The following is a 6,622-nucleotide window of genomic DNA, read 5'->3' as shown; positions in this document are numbered from 1 at the left end:
TTTTTTTTTTTTTTTTTTTTTTTTTTTTTTTTTTTTTTTTTTGGTTTTTTTTTGGTCTCAAGTGATATATGCTATTTTTTTTGGTTCCTTGCAGAATTCCAAAGTTCTTTGTTGAGGTGATCTTTTGGTACATATGTTATTTAATTGAACAATGATGATTTGTTTCAAGTGGAACCCGATCTTGTGTTTTATACAGATATGTTGCAGGATTCATATAGCCCAATATTTGCAGTATATGTTGTAGGATTCGTATAGCCCCAAATTTTAGTGGTTGTGTTATTCTTCACTATGTTCAGGTTGAAAACATGTCGTTCCCATACAGTTTGAGGGTTCCTATGTCTCAGCTTTATTGATGTGGTTCCAGTCATCTTGCATTATTACCTTGGGTTGATTCTTGGTAAGTTTGAGGGTTATGTAAATGTAAATTATTATATGAAAGAAGTGTGATTGAAAATTTGCATAAATTTTGGGGAAAAAAATTTGTTGTACCTATTCTTTCTACGGTAAATGATACTTCTCTACGTTTCTTTTTGGAAGGACAATTTCCATTCTGAGTTATTGGGTAATTGTTTTTTTTTTCCTCTGTAATTCTTGTATGCGCTTATGCATCATCTTTAAATTTTTTATTTAGGTTGCTCTCTTCATTCCTTATTATTTTAGTAATTACAGTACTATTTTTGTTCATAGTTAGTGTGCAAAATGTATAATAATTAAGAATTAAGTATGAAAAATAAAAATTCCCAAAATTTAGGGATGAAAAGGATAACATGGATAAAAGTTTTAAGGACAAAATAGCAAAACTGGAATAGTTAGAAATGAAAATAACTATTGTCCAGAAGGGATCCCACACAACTTCACATAGCTGTCCATTATCCAATAGCTAACAATATCGATAACTGTTTTTTTTAATAATATTTTTAATTTTAATAATAAATAAATAAAATATTTTTTTAAAAATAAAATAAAAAGGACATGTGTCAAAACCGCAAAGATTTAGCTGCTAATAAATTTATTTATTTATTTATTTTTATTTAGGGAAACTAATTGCTGCTAATAAATTTATTTATTTATTTATTTTTATTTAGGGAAACTAATTGCGTTATCTAGTTGACTTAGAGGTCAATTTGACTATTTTCCTAAAATAAATGTTTCTCAAATTCCTAAAATAAATGTTTCTAAAAATGTTTTAAGTCGTTCGTAATTAATCAAAAATTTAAAAACGTGTTTCAAGTTCAAATTACACAAATTTTGGTCAAAATGTGAAAAACTAAATTAAAACATTTTTGGCCTAGTCACATTTTGAGTCAAAATGAGTTCAAACTAGAAAGTTATTTTTTGCCCCACTACAAAGGAAAATATAATACAAGAATGACATATCTCCAATTGACTTGAACCTAAAACCTATTGATTTCAAGTGACGATACTTTCTTAACACGCAACACTAATAAATTTTTCAGTGCTTTGACTAATTTCGCTCTTGTGCACACTTGTGTAAAGGTTTTCTGATAGACAACTTTAGAATTTATTACAATCGTAGCAACTTCCTAAATAACTAGTCCCCTCAATATATTAAGTCATTAGAATGCAAAAACAGTAGAACACACGCTATATGGTTTAAACTAGATAGCCATTTTTGGCCTCACTAGAAAGGAAAATGCAATACAAGAATTCTTAAAGTCATATCCCCAACTGACTTGAACTTACTACCTATTGGTTTCAAGTGACGGTGCTTTCTTAACACGCAACACTAATAAATTTTTCAGATTTGAATTCTGTGCTTGGACTAATTTCATCTTGTTCACACTTGCGTAAATGTTTTCTGACAGTCAACTTTAGAATTTATTACAATTGTAGCAACTTCCTAAATGACCATGTCCCCTCAATGTATCAAGTCATTAGAATGAAAAAAACAGTAGAACACACACTATATGGTTCAAACTAGATAGCTATTTTTGGCCTCAGTAGAAAGGAAAATGCAATACAAGAATTCTTAAAGTCATGTCCCCAACTAACTTGAACCTGCAACCTATTGGTTTCAAGCGACGTGCTTTCTTAACACGCAACACTAATAAATTTTTTAGATTTGGATTCTGTGCTTTGACTAATTTTACTCTTGTTCACACTTGCGTAAAGGTTTTCTGACAGTCAACTTTAGAATTTATTACAATCGTAGCAATTTCCTAAATAACCATGTCCCCTCAATCTATTACTTATTTTTTTTCCTTTTTTTTTTCAAAAAAAAAAAAAAGAAAAGAAAAGAAAAAGTAACGGTGCTTTCTTAACACACAACACTAGTAAATTTTTCAAATTTGGATTATGTGCTTTGACTAATTTTACTCTTGTTCACACTTGCGTAAAAGTTTTCTGACAGACAGCTTTAGAATTTTTTACAATCGTAGCAACTTCCTAAATAACCATGTCCCCTCAATGATCAAGGCATTAGACTGCAAAAACAGTAGAACACACTATATGGTTCAAACTAGATAGCTATTTTTGGCATCAATAGAAAGGAAAATGCAATACAAGAATTCTTAAAAATATCCCCAACTAACTTGAACCTGCAAACCTATTGGTTTCAAGTAATGGTGCTTTCTTAACACACAACACTAATAAATTTTTTCAGATTTGTATTCTGTGCTTGGACTAATTTTACTCTTGTTCACACTTGTGTACAAGTTTTCTGACAGTCAACTTTAGAATTTATTACAATCGTAGCAATTTCCTAAATAACCATGTCCCCTCAATCTATTACTTCTTCTTCTTTTTTTTTCCAAAAAAGAAAAGAAAAGAAAAGAAAAAGTAACGGTGCTTTCTTAACACACAACACTAGTAAATTTTTCAAATTTGAATTATGTGCTTTGACTAATTTTACTCTTGTTCACACTTGCGTAAAAGTTTTCTGAGAGACAGCTTTAGAATTTTTTACAATCGTAGCAACTTCCTAAATAACCATGTCCCCTCAATAATCAAGGCATTAGACTGCAAAAACAGTAGAACACACACTATATGGTTCAAACTAGATAGCTATTTTTGGCTTCAATAGAAAGGAAAATGCAATACAAGAATTCTTAAAAATATCCCCAACTAACTTGAACCTGCAAACCTATTGGTTTCAAGTAACGGTGCTTTCTTAACACATAACACTAATAAATTTTTTCAGATTTAGATTCTGTGCTTTGACTAATTTTACTCTTGTTCACACTTGCGTGAAGGTTTTCTGACAGTCAACTTTAGAATTTTTTATAATCGTAGCAATTAACTTCCTAAATAACCATGTCCCCTTAATGTATCAAGTCATTAGAATGTAAAAATAGTAGAAGACACACTATATGGTTCAAACTAGATAACTATTTTTTGCCTCACTAGAAAGAAAAATGAAATACAAGAATTCTGAAAGACATATCCCCAACTAACTTGAACCTGCAACATATTGATTTCAAGTGACGGTGCTTTCTTAACACGCAATACTAATAAATTTTTCAACTTTGGATTCTGTGCTTTGACTAATTCTACTCTTGTTCACATTTGCGTAAAATGTTTTCTGACAGTCAACTTTCGAAATTATTACAACCCGATTTCTTCATTTATGTCGTTCATTTCAAACAATAGAATCCGGAAACATTTATTGCTACCAATTAAATAAGGTTAGTCTCCTATATATATTGGTCTGGCAGGGGAGATGGATGCATCAACAAATCAATATGATATTCCCTTTTCGTTGAGGTCTTTTCTTCATGTTTCTCTTCTTTTGAAACGTTTCTTACTTCTTTTTTTTTTAGTACTATTGACTCTCCTTTTCGTTGAGGTCTTTTCTTCAGGTTTCTCTTCTTTTGAAACGTTTCTTACTTTTTTTGTGAGTACTATTGACTCTGTTACAATGTTTATAACTACTTTCTCAACCTACTGAAGCACAAAGAGCCAATATCGCCTCTACTGATGCTCGAACCCCCTTCCATATGGAAGTGCAACCGGGTGCCACTAGACCACAAGGTCTTGAAACGTTTCTTACTTTTCTCTATGCTTTAGTTATGTAATATCACTCATTGTTCTTGTCAGTTTGATTGTGATCTATCTATTTCCATTGTGACTAAAATATGGTAGATGGAGAAAACTACGATGGTAGATATTCCCCTGTCATTGAATTTTTTTTTCTTGAGGTTTCTCTTCTTTTGAAACTTTTCTTACTTTCCTCCATGCTATAGCATTTTCTAGTGTTAATTTTTATTTGCTTTTCAACAAGTTGTTATTTTTTGCGAGATTGAAGCCTAATGGTGTGAATTTTGTGATTTTTAGGTATAACATCTCTTTGGATAATTTTCCATGGATTCTATGCTTATTGGTATTGCAAAGGAGATAATAACTAGGGTTTTATATGATGTTGACAAAAAAATATACTCAATCCTAGTTTATGAGATTGGACATGATCCCATAAAGGCTCTGCAGATTATTTCGTTTTGGATTTGGTTGGAACAAATAGGTTTCAATGTGATGCGGACATTTATGTTGTTGCCTAGAAACGTGATAAATGGACTTGCTGAAGAAGCTGTGACATGCCTCGAATGCATAAGACACGTCCAATTTCTGCTCTCTCCCACTGCAAGAGAGATTGTACTCACTCAACGTGTCTTGGGAAAAGGGTTGCTCCTACAGTACTTCCACAAAAACTGGGGCCAAGCAATCTATGGGGTAGGGAAGATCTTTACTGAAATTTATGGCAAGGCATTGACAGATATGATGGCAATTAACAAAAACAGTGGCAAAGGCAAAACGAGATGATATTGCCACAACAAACATATTGTTCTTTCCAGTTTCCTAGTCTTATAGCGTGTGTTGTAGTCCACTCCACTCGTGGACATTTAGGAGGTGTTCGATAAATAGTTGTTAGCTTATTGGGTCAGTGTGCTTGACTAGTTGATAGCATTAGCTCATTGTAGAAAGATGTTTGGTAAATTAGTTGTTAACTGCTGATAACTAATTACATGCAAAACAATTTTCTAAAAAAATGAGTAGTTTTTTGAATTTTAGCGTTTTGGAGTAATAAACTGTTAAAAAAATTAATTAATCAAACACTTATATTGATTGTTTGAACAAATCAAAAAGCTAATAGTGATAAGCCAAATAAGCTAAAATTGATTGATAAACTAACTATGTTACCAAACGTTATCATAGTATGTGCAGGTTCTGTGTTCTTGTATGAATCAACCGAGTTTGGTCGGACAGTTAATTAACTTGGTAATCATAAGGTTTTAAGTTTGATTTTTTTAGTTCTTTTCACTAACAACGCACCCTTCATGTATTGGTTGCAGACTTATTTTTGGTAAATCAAAGTCAATATATCTCGTTGTCTAATTCTTATCTTAGAATGACTTTAGCCCTAGGTTTCCTATATTACGGGATATGTGTGCGTATTATTACTAGTTACAAATATGCTCAATGCATAATTGAAAAATGTCCAATAAAAAAATAAAGTGAAATTGTATAGATAAAATAAAATAAAAATGTAGAAACACATGGATCTAATAATTATTATGAGAAAAAAGTTATATTAAAGTATACAGGGGAAAATGTAGGGAATGAACCAAATGGGTTGAGTATTCTAAAGAAAAATAAATAAATAAATTGCCGAATTAATACTTTGAAGTGACATTTTTGGGCCTGGGCTAGCATAGATCGGACCAACCTTGAATTACCTGGGTCAGTCTCGTGCAGGGCCTCTTGTGGGCCAATCCCAAATATTAACTTTTTTTTTTAATGATTTTAATAAAAAAAAGTTAAAATTTTTTAATTTTTTAAAATTTAAAATAACTATAATTTTTTTTTTTGCTTGAAATAAAATTCAAACCATTAACCTTATGATTGATAACTAAAATAATATCCAATTTAGGTATTTTAATCTTTTGATATAATAATGCTAATATATATATATATATATATATATATATATATATATATATAAAGACACACACAAATTTTCAAAGTTAATATTTTTGTTTAAAATAAGATATGAACAATTAACCTCAATAAAAATTTAATATTATTTTCTACTAAAATTAAAAATTAATATTTATTTGAACTTGTAATATTAAAATTTTATAAAATACTTGTAATGTTTATAATATCATTGAACTTGATTTTTTATATCACTAAATTATGTTATATTAATAAATTTATTAATACATTACAACAATTGATAACTTATAAATATTATAAAATTTATTGTAAAGTTGATTTGATTTTTAGTCATTAAATTATGTTAGATTCATAAATTAAACATTTATAAAAGACTTGTAAATTGAGTTTGCTATTAATATTGAGAAACATTAAGATGTTTACGTTCCTCAATAATTTAAAAGAATAAAAGCTCACGTAGTTCATCAATAATTTAGAGGATTCAAAAGCCGACGTAGATCTTGATACATACCTCACTGAATATTAGAGCAACACCAACAATGAATATTTGTGGGTTTTTTGACTTGCATGGAGGAGAGTTAAGCAGACATGGAAGAGATAGAGGGAGGAGGGAGGAGAGAGATTAAAATGAATTTGCAGTCATATAAGTTTTTTATGGGGCCGAAGAGGAGAAGGCCAACAAAAAAAAAAAAAAAAAAAAAAAAAAAAAAAA

This window comes from Ipomoea triloba, chromosome 3 (assembly GCF_003576645.1).
Source record: "Ipomoea triloba cultivar NCNSP0323 chromosome 3, ASM357664v1".
In the NCBI taxonomy this organism is placed as follows: domain Eukaryota; kingdom Viridiplantae; phylum Streptophyta; class Magnoliopsida; order Solanales; family Convolvulaceae; genus Ipomoea; species Ipomoea triloba.
This window is presented reverse-complemented; position numbering follows the sequence as displayed.